At 33.0% G+C, this 16,141-nt stretch overlaps 1 protein-coding gene across 1 annotated transcript in view; it reads right to left on the bottom strand.

Annotated features, from left to right (window-relative positions):
* CDH12 (cadherin 12) overlaps positions 1-153 on the bottom strand; it is a 505,536-nt gene extending 505,383 nt beyond the window's left edge. Inside the window, 1 exon segment of the mRNA XM_041747195.1 lies at positions 49-153. The gene's annotated coding sequence lies outside the window, so the exon portion shown is untranslated.
* Between the last annotated feature and the right edge of the window lie 15,988 nt (positions 154-16,141).

Here is a 16,141-nt window from a genome sequence, read left to right on the forward strand (position 1 = left end):
TAAAATCTTATTTTGTCCTTCTTATACCTTTTCCTTCTTTCTGCCTACCTTTGCTCCCAGTACTTCGTGACCTCATTGACCTAATTACTTCTATGTCCTTCTTCTGGGCAGGGAGAAGGAAGTGCTGGAAAGCTGAAGTGCTGGTGGAGAAGGAAACTCAGTGCTAGGGAGACAAGCAGGAAAGCAGTGATTAGCAATATCTGTGGGGGATATTTGATAAAGTTTGCTGTCTTCGGTATTATGTATTCCTTCATCCTGTATTCCCGCAAATACTTAATAAAACACACATTAGTCGGTGGTAGCTTCAGCATTAGATTTGTATTACTTGGGCAGCCCGGGTGGCTCAGTGGTTTAGTGCCGCCTTCAGCCCAGGGCCTGATCCTGGAGACCTGGGATCGAGTCCCATGTCAGGCTCCCTGCATGGAGCCTGCTTCTCCCTCTGCCTGTGTCTCTGTCTCTCTCTATCTCTCTGTGTCTCTCATGAATAAATTAAATAAAATCTTAAAAAAAAAAAAAAAAAAAAAAGATTTGTATTACCCTGGAAGGAAACCTACTTCTAAATGTGACCTCAAAGCAGATACTTTGGGACAATAGAGAATACCAAGGGTTCTCTCACATTTTGGTTCACAGGTTTGTCCATACTTAGGATAGAGTCGGACATTTCCATATCTTCCTACCTCCTCTATTTGGTTTATTTATGGGCTTATATTTCATGTTTTAATGTTCTTATCAGGCAAACACAGGAATTCATTCCTCTCTGAAAATAAAGATTATACTATAGCACTTTTGTCATATAAGGATTCATCTATTTCTTTTTCAGGTACTTGAAGGTTCATAAATGCTCGTAGAATTCATTATTATGATGTTGCTTTTTGGATTCAAGAATTGTAAAATGTGTTAAATATTGGAGGTTCCTTCCAGATTTGTATCTACCACTGTTTTCATACACCATATTATATCCATGAAAACAAATATTTCTATAAATGAGGCAAATGAACATGTTATTTTACCCTACAAATACATGAACTATATATTTACATTTATTAGCCTTTTATTTCTCTATGAATTGTCACCAGAAATATGAAATTAATTTAAACCTCCAAACATTTATATTGATACTACATGAAAACATGAAATAATTTCTTCAAACTTCTGTTTCTGTAGAAACATATTAAGACAAATTGTTTTGTATTTGTGAAATTAAAAGCAAATACATATTCATTATTAATCAGTAGCAATCATATAAACACTTGAACTTAAAATTTATGGTATATATTTGAATTTTATATTTTTTGTCAGATATTTAAATCATTTACAGAACTTTTGTTCTAAAATAGTTTCTCAAGTTATTTTTATTCCTTTGCTTTTTCTTTCTTTACTTTTTTTTTTCTTTTTGCAAATAGGTATCCCTCAAACTTCTGTTAAATATCTAAGGGCAAAACACTGTCTTCTGCTTCCTATGCCAAAGCTAATAAGAAAACATTTTTGCTTAACTTTATTTTAGAAAACAATATAATGTCATCTCTAATATGTAAAGAGCATTTAATGAAAATTGCAATAACTCAAAAGAAAAATTAGCCTTTGTTTAAATACACTTAGAATATATTTTCCCAATATTTTTTCTAAAAGAATAAAAATAAAAATAAAAAACCCCATAACAGTATCATCCTGGTGAGAATATCATATTTAATTTCCTATATAATAAGATTCTTAAAAAATAATAAACACGTGTCCTTAAGATTTCTGATTATAAGGACACAGCTTTATTTAACTTCTTAAATGCACTTTAAAGTTAATGTAATCAATTTTTGTTACACAAAAGGATAGTGTCACTCCCTTTGAAGGACTGAAGAAATGCCACCATCCCACTATGATCTTCAAACATGAAATCTCCATCACTCAACTCATGAATTTGATTACTAAAACTTAAATTTGTCCTCTGTGTTAGTTTCAAACACTCAAAATCACTCACAGCTACCATCAGAGTATGTGAAATGTCTTAGAAGGTAAAATAGTGAATAATAATACTTAAAAAACTATTACTATTAACTAGTTACTAACTACTATTAACCAAAACTTGTAATTAATCATAATGTTCCCTAAAATAGAATGTCAGTTTAGGTGACTTCAGGTGCAATAACAGAAAAATATCCCAAATAAAATGACTTAATCAGCAGGAGTTATTAATGTACTTGAAAGATTTCCTCAGGAACATTGTTCCAATGATTCTGCCATAAAATCAGAAGTCTATTTGCTGCTTACTCTGCTAACCAGAGAAGCGTGTCTCCTTGCACTACGTTCTTCAGCCAATCACCACCAGGAAAAAGTAGATCATCATAATGGGCTTGGACCATTGAACCTTCACTCCTGGGTAACATGGTCCCTTGATAACCATGAGCAAAGAAGAGATGAACACAGTTGAGTGATGGTTTTCGAGTAGACAAACAATAGAATTTGTCATGTAAATGAATTTGGGAATCATTTGGTTTTTTTTTGTTTGTTTGTTTTTTTTTTGTTTTGTTTTGTTTTGTTTTTGCCAGGGAATAAATTTTCAAACCATTTCTAGCTTCCTTGGTCAGGATTTATAATGTCTGGGTTTCTAAAAATCAACATTTTATGGAATCCTCAATCATTTTTCTCAAATTCTTTGGATAACACCTTTTAAGTATTTTCTTTCTTCTTCTTCTTCTTCTTCTTCTTCTTCTTCTTCTTCTTCTTCTTCTTCTTTCTTCTTCATCTTCCTTTAATGATTTTATTTATTTATTTAAGACAGAGAGAACACAAGTGGGGGGGGGGGAGGGAGAGGGAGAAGCAGACTTCCCGCTGAGCAGGGAGCCTGATAGGGACTCAGTCTCAGGTTTCTGAGATGATGACCTGAGCCCAAGGCAAATGCTTAACTGACTCAGCCACCCTGGTGCCCTTAAGTATTTTCTTACTAGAGAAATAATTCATATTAAAAAAAAATCTTGACCTATGTTATATGCCTATATTTGTGCTAGTCAAGATCATAGACTCATCAGAGAGAAAATATGGCCACGTTTAATAGGAAACTTTGGTGTACTTTGATGAAACAGATTAAAAGCTGAAGGCAACTCTAAATCAGCAGGTCATACATGTAGAAAGGACGTGACCAAGAACTAGAAAATCTGACCTACTCTGCCTCCATCTAAAAGGCAAACAACAGGCCAGTTCTAGGAAATGTAATAATTAACAAGGCCTTCAAGATTAACAAAAAGGCTTCCCATTCTGGGAAACAGTATGAGTGAACACGCACACACATGCACACATGGACACAAATTAGACTTCTATTCAGAAAATATAGTAAAGAACTGAAGAGAAGTATAACAAAAGGATAGTAAGGAAGTAATCTAATCAGAAAATAATTCAAGGTAAAGTATAGTAACACAGGACACAGTACAATTAATAACGAAGAAGAAAATTCTTTGCAGGTTGAAATAGTCTCTAAGAGTTTTGTTTTTAGTAGCAGGAGAATTTAATAAGTTTAATTTATTCTAGGTGGCAATTTAAGAACATAATTGAAGTATTTGATGAACTACTGATCTCTGAGAAATTCCATGAAAATAGTTGTGATTTAAAGCAGAAAAAGATCTCCAATAAATGTACAACACATGTTAAATGTTTATATATATGTATTAAAAGCTCAATCAAAGCAAAATTGTATTAATTTTAACATGCTGCTTGTGTAAGTAACATAATTTAACCCATAATTGAAATTAACAGAGTTCTATTTCCAAATTGTAAAATAATATGATTTTACTGTTTTAGTAAAAAAAGATGTTACTTGAGATGTTACTTTCAAACAAGAGATTGAGTTTACACTAAGTCTTCCATGCGATCCCTTCTGATTATTTTTTATTACCAACTAGTCTTTTTTTTTATTTTTTTTTATTTTTTATTTTTTTACCAACTAGTCTTAAATACAGCTACCTTGGCTAGGGCTTTGAGTAGAATTTTTATCAATATGGTAGCTAATCTGTATGGACACTGATCTTTTTATAAGCATCTTTAGGCACTACTCATTAAATAAATTAACTGGCTTTTAAAAGCAGTTATGTTTATTTTAGATATACAAAATTGCATGTGGCAAGCAGCTAGCTATTGCATGAGGAATCCAGATACCCTCAAGGAAATGAAAAAAAAAATAATAATGTTTTGGCCAGAGCAAAGAACATGGTAAAAGAGTTCAGAAAAAATGAGCTTGAGCATGTAAAAAGGAGCCAGACATTCAAGGACTTTGTGAAGGGTGTTAAAGGATTCCGTCCTGTATCTTTAGAGATTTGGAACACCTTTGGTAGATTTTAAGCTGGAACTAGATATGATGAGATTAGTGTTCCTTACCTAGGATTCAATTCAAGAAATTAATTGTAGGACTAATTTGGAATTAGTTAAGAAAAAGGCCTATTACAAGCAACTAGTCCAGAGATGATGCTAACTTAGGTTAGGGTGGCTAGCATACTAATGGGGGGGGGGGGGTTAAATATCAACCAACATGCACTGCATCACAGTTAAATAGAAATTCACATTTGAATCGGTTGAGTCATTAACTACAATGCACTGGCCTATAACTTAACCACTAGAGGTATCATAAAACCTTACCAAAGATAGTAAGCAGACTTCAGTGCACAACTTCCAACATTTTTTCCTATCAGTTTCCTTAATGCTGTATATTAAGTGAGTATACATAGTGTGCTCCCAGAGTGACTCTGTGGGTTTCAGTTTGGGTTCATTCAGCAATTCAATAATATCAAGGACATACTGATATTCTTTATTTTTTTTTCCAGGGGTAGGTACAGAAGTCTACGAAAACATAGTAGCTTCATCATCTCAACAAATGTATCAAGGACACAGTTTCATTACTTCCCTGGTATGAACAATGTTAACTTTAGTCTAAAAGGAGTGGAATAAGATGGCTTCCAGTGCAGCGAGGGCCAACGGGTTCCTCAATTGCATCTAGATTGAGAGATAGCAAGGACAATCACGAAATGCTGTCACGAGCTTTACTTTTATTGAATTCATCGAGCTAAATGTTTTACAACTGCATAGTCAAGGTCTGTTATTTCCCCCTCTTTCACTGAGCATCTTCATTGCAATACAGTCTATTCCTTTCACACCTCATTCCCTGCGACAAATTTCCAATATGATGCTTTCAGTTTTCTTTTTTTTTTACATTTTCTAAAATTTAAATTCAATTTGCTCCATATAGAACACCCAGTGCTCATCCCATCAAGTGCCCTCCTTAGTGTTCATCACCCAGTTACCCTATCCCCTCACCCACCTCCCCTTCCGCAACTCTGTTTGTTTCCCAGTTAGGAGTCTCACAGTTTGTCTTTCTCTCTAATTTTTCCCACTTAGTTTCCCCTCCTTTCCCTTATAGTCCCTTTCACTATTTCTTATATTCCCTGTATTAATGAAACCATATGATAATTGTCTTTCTCCAATCGACTTCACTCAGCATAGTACCCTCCAGTTCCATCCATGTGGATGTAAATGGTGGGTGTTCGTCCTAATGGCTGAGTCATATTCCACTGTATACATAGACCACATCTTCTTTGTCCATTCATCTGTTGAAGGACATCGAGGCTCCTTCATAGTTTGGCTACTGTGGACGTTGCTGCTATGAACATTGGGATGCAGGTGTCCTGTCATTTCACGACATCAGTATCTTTGGGGTAAAGACCCAGTAGTGCAATTGCTAGGTCATAGGGTAGCTCTATTTTTAGCTTCTTGAGGAACCTCCACACTGTTTTCCAGAGTAGCTGCACCAGCTTGCATTCCTACCAACTGTGTAAGAGGCTCGCTCTTTCTCCACATCTTTGCCACCACTTGTTGTTTCCTGTCTTGTTAATTTTGGCCATTCTCACTGGTGTGAGGTGGTATCTCATTGTGGTTTTGATTTGTATTTCCCTGATGGCCAGTGATGCAGAGCATTTTACATACTTAATAAAGTCATATATCACTTCTCATTTGACTAGTGACACTTGTATCATACCTTCTCAAAGCATAAGGGAGGAGGCATGAATGACACCCTAAATTCCTAACGCTAAGAGCTCGCCTATGCTTCATTTCATTTAGTGGTCATGATAATACCAAAGGTGATCTACTGCATTTGGAAATTTGTATGATGTCATATTGTTAATCTACTAAAATTTGCTGGAAATGTTGCAAAGATTAATTTATAAAGTTAATATCATTTCATGCACTAATGGAGAAAAATTGTCTTGAGGGTATAATATTTATTAAGGCTTAGAAAATCTAATTTTATAATTAATAACACTTAACTCCACCCCTCTCCCCACTACTTTTAGTGAAAAAGCATGCATGATGTTTACATTTTAGTATCTTTAGTTTTGGTCCCGAACCTCATCATCCCAGAATGGAGTTGTAACATGAACATGTAAAACCACTGAAGGTGTAGATAGAATCAGTTGCTATTCAGAAGCTATTGAAATTCAAGACAAAATGCGTTAAGGTATTGGAAGGGAAACAGCTGAAGGACTTTTTTCTCATTCTTAAAATGCATACTTTTCCTCTGATAAATATAGATCACATATATTACTACAGCTTGCCCCAAAACTATTTCATTGCAAATATTTATGCAGTATTTTTTGGTTTGGTTAATGATGAATGTCTTGGAATGCTACCATTAACTGAACAAGCGGTATCATAACTCAACTACAGTAGACATATATAGCAAAAGTAGTTTTGATAAGTAAAATCATATAGTTTATAGAGTTGGAGAAAAATAAACTTTTGGTTCTGATGGATATAAATAAAGAACTATAAATTAGGATTTAAATCACCTAAAATGACCACTAATACAATTTCCAAAAACAAAGGGAGGATTATTTTGTAAGTACTTACACTCAAAATAACTTTTCTTGTATATATTTTGCTGCTTACTGCTGCTGGGTAGCATCTCCCCATATGAGTCAGTAATATTTTTTAAACTTAAGAATAAGATCAATAGCAACAGATGAGTTACATTATACTTTTGGAGAATTCTATCACATTTGACCCAAATTCACTCGGTATTGAGCTACTACTTAGAGCTACCAAAATTCTCTTTAGAAATTATATTTATTTTGCCAGGTCACAAAATTCAGTCATTTCTTTGGTATCATATTGAAACTAAGAAGAAGAAAAAAACACTTAGCATTATAAAAGTAAATATCATAGGTAGCATGAGAAACATAGATGGTTGTTCAGAAGCTGGGACAAGTCATGGGTGGTTTACAGAATTGTAGTAAGAAACTCACTGTGAAAAAAAAAGAAAAAGAAACTCACTGTGGTCCTAGGAAAGCATCAAACAAACAAATGAAAAACCAAAAAAAAAACACTGTTTTGCTGCCTTTAAGAAGGAAACTGTCAAATTGTGGTAAAATATGACTTATAAAAAGTCATCACATCCTAGGAGAAAATGTTTTGGAGAAAAATTAATGTTCAGTTACCATTTGTTTTGGGAAGGGGGGGTGCAAGAGAGATAAAGTCAGAAGATATGAAACTAGCACCCTAGATATTTCTAGCTAGAATGACAAAGAATATTTCCAAAATTTCCATTATCTCAAGGGTTCAAGTTACTCTGAATCCCCACTGGACAAGAAACAAACAGATCTACAGATCCTTGACATGATTAAATGACTTGTTTACGTGGGAGATAAAAATAGTAGCACCTGTGACATTGCGGAAATGTCACTGAAATCAATGTTAACGGATCTGCGGTTAAAAGTTTAAGTCTTCCATTTATCTGCTGCACAACCTTAAGCCTCTGGCCCGCATTTATTTCCTTAATAGTGTATTGGGAATCATAACACACCTTCCTAGGGACCATCATTAAGACTCTTGTGGTGGAATGTGTTTGATTCATGTGCTAAATTGTGAAGGCCCACCCAAACTTTAGAAATACTAAAATTTAAAAAAAAAGCTATTTTTTTGTAAAAAATTTATTTTTTAATATTAATGAAATATTACAAGAGATAAAGAGCTGGACAAAGGTAAAGAAATATAAACTCATAGAACAGCTGAGGCATAGAGACTTCAGAGTTAACACACTTATGACAAATCATTATTCCTCAAGCAACATTAACATAAACTGATTAAGCCCCACTGGGGACTTCTTAGCGTATGTCATACTAATTATTTCTTTAGAAAGCCTTAACATAGCCAGATTTCCTTCTCCCTTCTAAATTATTTATTCTCAAAGTTTCTTTTACTATACCTCTCTCCAAAAAACCTGAAAAGAATGGCATCAACTCAAAATGCCTTTGCTGACACTTGGTCATGTATACAGTGTAATGTAATATAATGCTTTGAACACTAGCCTGTCACAGTAATCTGTGTTTATCAAGTAATACTCTGATACAACATGCATAGGACAAATGTAAACTACTATAGATTTCATGAAATAATTATTTTCAGATAAGCATACAAATTAAGAACTACATTCTTAAAGTGAACAGTTTATTATAATTTCTAATATATCTTATTTTTATGATATATGAATAATGATGTAGTTGCATCTTGTTAAATTAAATTAGGCATCTCTTACTGTTTTAGCAATTCATATAATTGCCCCATAATTTTGCAAATGTGCATAATAAGAATGCACAAATGACATAAAGCTCATTTTTATGTAAACAGAGTAATTAATACAGAAATCTCAAATTCTCTTAACTGTCAAAATCAATATGCTTATAAGTTAGAAAACTCCTGGCTCACTGCCTTGAACAACTTAGAAAACATTAGGTAATCGGCTTTCAGTACAATAAATATATTCATAAAGGATGTAAATGAGATTCAAGAAGGTATTATATAAGAAATGCTGGAGGATATGATACTCAGTTGCCCCCCCTTTTTTTCTCTATGACAATAAAGAAGACAAATTATGACAATGTTCATTTAAATCGGAAAAAAAAGGTAATTGATCTTAGCATAAGAGAATAAAAATTGATGTAGTTGATCACAATTGTAATCTATTCTATCTTTCCCTTGGGGAAAAGTGTCATTCTTATATATGCTCATCAAAATTGAATTGAATTGAAATAAAAGTGTAGTTATTGACTCTCCTCCCTCAGAATATGTGAAACTATTATGCACACATTCAAATTCTCAAGTTGTCAACTAAAAATTATGCTTTCGGTCCATAACCTTTTTATTTTCAATATTTCAAAAGCATCAAAACTGCTATATTCAGAAAATCTTTCAAAAAATATTCTGTAAATAGATAATTTGTTACTGAAAAGAACACTTTCAACCTTTGGATTGGCCATGCAGTGATCTCTTCTAATGTGAAAACTCACATTTTCCCAGGACATTTTATATCTTTCTTGTTCTTTGATTTTTATTCCCATACACTCTATTTTCTTTTATTAGCTTTCTTATTATTCAGATGTTGGGTATTCTGGTACACTGTCACCCCTTGGTGAGAATTTGGCTATATTTAGTTTTAGAAAAGACTTCCCGTGGAGACTGTAATACCCTGAATCATGGTTATTGGGTTTGGATAGGTAATGGATTTGGGGCACTCCATTTTCAGTGTATACATTCTTAATTTAGCCCTTCGTTTTTACTTTGGACATCTATCCTCAAATATATCTGGTTCTCTCTAAGTCACAGACACCAAAGAAACTTCTCCAAAGAATCAATCTTCATTCTTCTGTCCAGAGTAGGGAGGACCTTTATGTAGTAATATGAAGTTAAGAAGAGAGTCAGGGAATCTAATGGAGATTACAAGAATGACTTTTCAGCTAATCCTCTTGTTGTACATCCACTGTCACTACTTTTCCAGAGGCACTCATCCACGTCAATCACGGAGTGTGTTGCACTTTGAGGCTTCTTGGCTTTTTCCTCTAGTTTCAAGTCTTAAGAATTTCTCAGATCCCCTAGGTAAGCTTTACTTAGTGCATCAACATTGCATCTTTAGGAAAAAAAAAAAAAAAAACAGTTTTTTGATGATATTTCCTCTCCAAATTCCTTTCTAATTGACTCATACCACTAATAAAACATTTCAGTGACTTTCTTAGTATGCAGAAAGAGCTAGTATGTCTCTATGCAACCTTTCATTTTTAACCAGAAGCCTTCCTTTATTTTATAAAAGTGTTAAAATCAGAATTTAGTATTAGTGTTATATTAAGAAAATAGATATTACTTCCAGAGCTTGGGCTGAGTCAATCTTGGGCTAAACCAAGTATTAAAATTTCATAATTGAACAAATAATTACAAAAAGTGTATTGGTGTTACTGAGGATATGAAACTGAAAAGAATTCCTGCTCTCAGAAGACTAGCACTATAATTGGGAAGATTTATTAACTCCTAGATCCTAACTAGGACGTTAGGAAGAGTGAGGGAAATATTACAAATGTGCCAATACCAATCCAGTGAGTTACACAGAATAGGGTATAAACTTAGGGGAAAAAAGTGTCGATCATAATGAATGTTGAGAATGTTGGGACAACTACTGTATGGTAGAGATGGAGAAGGTCATGCTTGGGATATTGTTTTGAGAGAATGTAAGCAAAGTCCTTGCAAGGGAGCATCTGTCTGTATTTTGACATCACCACATAGTTTCATTTGGTTAAAGTGTAGGATGAACTTGGAGAGTAGGAAAAATATTTCTGATAATATTTCAGTCTCTGACAGCTTCTTTTCTTACTGAGCATTGCAGTTACTTCTCATGGGTTTTCTTTAACAACTAAACATCCCAGACCAAAATAATCCCTTAATTCATGAGTATATTTCTCTAACTAGCATGAGTAAATCAAGAAAATATTAAATTCCATTGGTTACTTTGGGGAATTTTCCATATAAAAATGGTTGTAGGAGACTAAGTATAAGCAAAACAAAAAAAAATAAATCTTATTTGAAATGTAAGTGCACACTCTCTCCAACCCTCCATCCCTATCATCTGTATGCTTTCTCCCAAATTTTGAGCACAAAGAAAATTAGATTTTTATGGTAATTATTTCATATCTGTCTGAAGACAGCTCTCTCTAAATTCTTTCACTTTTTTTTTCTTGTCTTTTCTTAGGAAACTTTGTTCTGTAGTTTGGATAAATATTACAGAATTTCCAGAAGAAATTATCTCTAGTGGTTTTATCCATTACTAAAATTGAAGCTCAGAAGGAAGAATTTAACTGTGAGCTTGGTAATACTTAGTTCTTTAGAGCTCTTAGTATGAATTCATGTCTTCAAAAGTTTTCATGCACGGCCACAGAGGTTTATTTACATTAAAGATAGTTCATACAATAATCCTGATTAACATATGACTTTTTGAGCAAATCAGAGTGATTGGATTTTAGCTTAGAAAAAACTCTATTTCTTCTTTGTTATGGTAGAACAGTGTTAAAATAATGTTGGTACAATATACATTAGCTAATAAGACTAAGATTTTATTTCTAATGAATTGAATATTTCAAATTAACTACAGGAGTGCTATGCATTCCATAGTCTATCATGGTTTCTACAATTTGGATAAATCAAGCAATAAATAAAATTTATTTCAAACCAAAAAATTGTGTTAAGCTAAACACAATTGTAATGATGTATGTCTTTTTTTGAGGGATGTCTTTTTAAAAAGACTGAAATCTTATAAATTCTTATAATGCTACAAATCATAAAGACAATATATTGAATTAAAATTTTATTTCAAGGGTTTTATGTCAAGCTTAAGACCTTAAACTAATATTAAATTGTAATTCTTTGGATATATGGATAATTTCCAGATAAAAAAAAAAATATATATATATATATATTAGCTACAGTACATAGTTTTATATTGCTCTTCTTTCTTATCTCTACGTACAGGTTAGCTGAAGATTAATAGACCATGATGAGCCAGATCTCTTTAAATATATATATTCACATATATAATATATATATATATGCAGGAATGTATGTGTGTGTATATATATACACACATATATGTATATATATATACACATATATAATTAGACATCATATATTATATATTTATATAAATATTTATATATTAATTTATATATTAATTATATATTTATATAAATGTATTATAATTATACTTCACTATATATATATATATATATACACACACACACATGCACACACACACACACCATATATATTACATAGTTTTCTTTATTTTGCAACCTTTTCCAAGATAGCTTTAATGTCCCCCTCAGGTTGACTAAACTTTAGGCAGGTTTATTTCTGATTCTAGTTCTCTGGCCTTCCTTTTCTAGGATCATTTATTTTAGGGAACTTTTGGTTGGATACTCTTTCTCTCCCTCTTAGTTGGGTAAATCCTTTCTCTACCTTTTGCAGATTTAACAAATGAGGAATAATATCTCCTTCAAGGGCCTGGGGATTATCCCTTTGAAATCTAATCAAGGGAGACAGAGCTCCTATCTGCCAATTTCTATGAAAAGAAAGAGGCTAAGATCCATAAGGACGGATGAGTAAATAGATGACCTAATCACACTGATCAACTTCCAAGCTAAGGTCTTGCAGTACTTTACTAGCTCATCCCAGTTCTTAAAACTCTCCCGTCTTGTTTCAGCAGAGAGGAGTTCAGTATCTCTCCTCTATTGCAATAGTCTGGACCTCTAGAATAAAGTCTTCCTTGTCTGTTTAATTATGTCCAGTACAATATTTCTTATACCTTAAAAAATACAGTGGTATGTAATATGTGTTTATTTAAAAGAGTTATTTGAACCACTCTTGCTCTCTTGCTCTCTGTGTTTCTTTTGTATCTGGGGAAAAAGAAGTTCATTAGTTTCTTTAAATATAATAGTATGTAAATCTTCACAGAGAAATTGCAGTAGGGATATAAAATATTTAGTCTATTATTGTTCGTTAAGATAAAAATCAATAATACAGTATATGCATTGTACTGTTCAATTCTGTGGCAAGATTGCCTATATTTTAAATATGAAATTAGAAGTTTTAATTATGCCATCTATTTGCATACTTATATAACTTTGTATGTGTACATACATAGGCATATTTGGATTTTGAGGTTAATTTTAAAAATTATTAGTAGCCAAAATATAATAAAAGACAAATTTGAGAGCATGCCATAATTGTAAAAACTTTGGAAATGTGAATTATTTTTACTTTAGTCTATAATACACACTATTATTAATTTAGGAGAAACAATTATATTAAATTGTGTTGACAAAGTTGACTCCATATGGAAAGAATCATTCATAATTTAATATGTTCATTAAGGCTTGAGTACAAATTATGATTTGGATTGTTTATAGAAATTGAGATTAGAATTTGGGCTTCTTTTCTGTAAACTGGCCAAATTATCCTATGCAGAGGTAGAAGAAGTTCCCTTTAACACCAAAATATTCACAAACTCTTCGAACTTTGACATATTCCTGTTATTTTGACCAACAGTGCTTTAAAAAAGTTACATTCCTAAAAATTATTGTTTTAAAGGTATTGTCTGTGAAAGTATGTGTTCCTTTTTTTGTTATGCTTGTTGCTTCTGAATCTCCTTGCTTTGGCTTTACTAAAATTCATACCCGCTGTCTTTTAAACCTGAATTGCCTTTGGTTTTGCCGGAGTGGCTTTGACTGAAGACAGATCACTGATGGATGGCTCTGATGACTGGCCTTGGCTTTGTGGCATAAGAGCCTATTGGCTGCGTCTACACATTGGAGCAGAGATGTTTTCTCAATAGGGTGATGGTCGTTTCAGGATGTCTGAAATATAACTTGGAATTTATTTTGTCCCTTCCTTCTTGTAATTGAGAATGGGGGGAGGGCTGGGGTGGATGTGGTGGGAGAGAAGGGAAAGAGGGCGCTCTTTACATAATTTAACCTATAAAAAGAACAAAACAACCTCCATTTGAATTCACAAACTTCAACCACTGAAGGGAATGTTTGTGTTACCCATTTCTGTCCCCAAAGCTCCTTTTTCATGTTTTATGAGTCATGGAAGTAAGCAGACTACTTCATGCTATATTTCAGAGAAAAGTAGAACTAGATCTTGTCACTAAGATCAAAATACTATCAAACAGCTTCATGAAGTTGGATAAGCAGTGTTTCAATAGGGCATTTAAAGAACTAATAGTGTTGATTTGAGGTAGAGTTTATGCTGCTTTAGAGTAAGATAATTGTATTTACTTTCTTATAGACGTATCTGTTGCACTATTACTAAATAATTATGAAAGAAAAAATTACAAAACTATGTAATTTGGCTAATATTCCCAAATGGACTTTTATGGGTTCTTTGGACTGATGGAAAGTAAATGGTTCTTGTAATTTAATATGAGCTTTCTTGGCTTTTTCCTTAGGAGTGAACTACAAATTCTGATTATAATCCTTCTCTAGGTATGTGCACTGCTGCAATGCTCAAAGAGAATGCAATGTTCCTATGTAATTGCTAGCCGATCAAATGATCCAAAAAATCTTCCAGCACAGAGAATAGAAAATCCTGACACAGATATTGAAACAATTACCTTCAAAAACTTACCACAATATCATTCTATACATTACACATAAAATATACAATGGTGGAGATCTATACTGATTAGGTCTCATTGCAATCCCATACATTAAGTTTAGGCTTAAAAATCCTAAAAGCTTGGGAGGAGGGGGCTGATAATTGACAAAAACAGATTATTTTGTCCCTGTGTTAAACAATCCCAAGACCAAACCAAACAACTGTTAACTGCTTTGATCAAAGAAACACTAGGTTCTACAGCATGAACCAATTAAACAGATTGCAAGATGAAACTTGTTTCAAAATATTCATTTCAAAAACCTAACTCACCCCTTGCCCAGAAATCCAAAGCCATTGTGTGATAACCTTTGCCTAATACAGCAAATGATCAGTGTTGCATCCCAGTCCAGGCTCTAAAACCAATCCTATAAATACTCTCCCCTAATACCTCCATTTGAAGAAACAGACTGTTTAGGATGATATTCATTCTTACTGCAATAATTCCAGTGCATTTAATTTTGATTAACAATAGTTGGAATCTACTAAGAATTGCATGCATCTCTAGGAAGTCACTTCTACAAGGATTTGGAAAGTTGACATCACTGGGGGATCAGAACACAAAGGAAGTTTGAATTTGACTTCAAAAATTAGTACTTCCATATCTGTGAGGTTCTTCTGTTTTTCTAAGATTTTATTTATTTATTCATGAGAGACACAGGGAGAGGTAGAGGGAGAAGCAGGCTCCCTGTGAGGAGCCCAATTCAGGACTCGATTCCAGGACCCCAGAGTCATGCTCTGAGCCAAAGGCAGATGCTCAAACACTAGCCACCCAGGTGCCCTCTACCAGGCTTTCTGATTCCTAGCTTGGCACAATCACATGCTGCCATTCCAACTGGCCTAAGCTTTCTGTACTTTCTGAAAGCTTCCTTTCATGAATTTTACTTTACACTCAAAATCATCAAAATACATATAAAAGTGTCCTTTCACATGTGAAACAAATATAGGTAAAGAGATCGGAAAACTAAATTCTATTAATTTATAATATATTTTGTCAAAAAATAAAATCATGTTATTTTAAGAGGTGTTTAAATAGAGATAAGATGACAATTCATTTGAGAATAAAAAAATAATTAATGTCCAACATAGAAGCATAACTTCCTGAGATTATAGAGGTTAAAAAACTATTTCATGTTAAGATTTGATAAGAACATTAATCAATATTACAAATTCCAAGACAAGGAAAAAAAAAGTATATTTTAAGATCTGCATTCATTATTTTTTAATACAAAGTATTTTTTAGTAAGTCCCAATTTGAAGCATCTCAACAACAACAACAACAACAATTTTATGACATATGTACAGTAGTCATTTAAAAAATAGAATTAATTTTAAAACATCTTAAAATTACAATAGCTTTAACTCTACATCTAAATATGAAATGTTTTTGGGAAGAGATGTTATTTAAAAATAACTCTTCTGATAACTCTTAAATGCAATTTGATCAATATTTGGGATTACAGAAGCATTGAGTAGTTATGAAAATCTATAGCTAGAGGGCTTATATTTATTTTTTGTAATACTTCCAAGAAAAGGAAATCATACAAGCAAAGTACCACAGCTGGAGTTTAAACAAATGGCCATCCATTAAAGTTTTTCAAAGCATTTTAAACATCTTTTCTTATGATTCTTGACAGCT

The sequence above is a fragment of the Vulpes lagopus genome, chromosome 3 (genome assembly GCF_018345385.1).
Source record: "Vulpes lagopus strain Blue_001 chromosome 3, ASM1834538v1, whole genome shotgun sequence".
Classification (NCBI taxonomy): Eukaryota; Metazoa; Chordata; class Mammalia; order Carnivora; family Canidae; genus Vulpes; species Vulpes lagopus.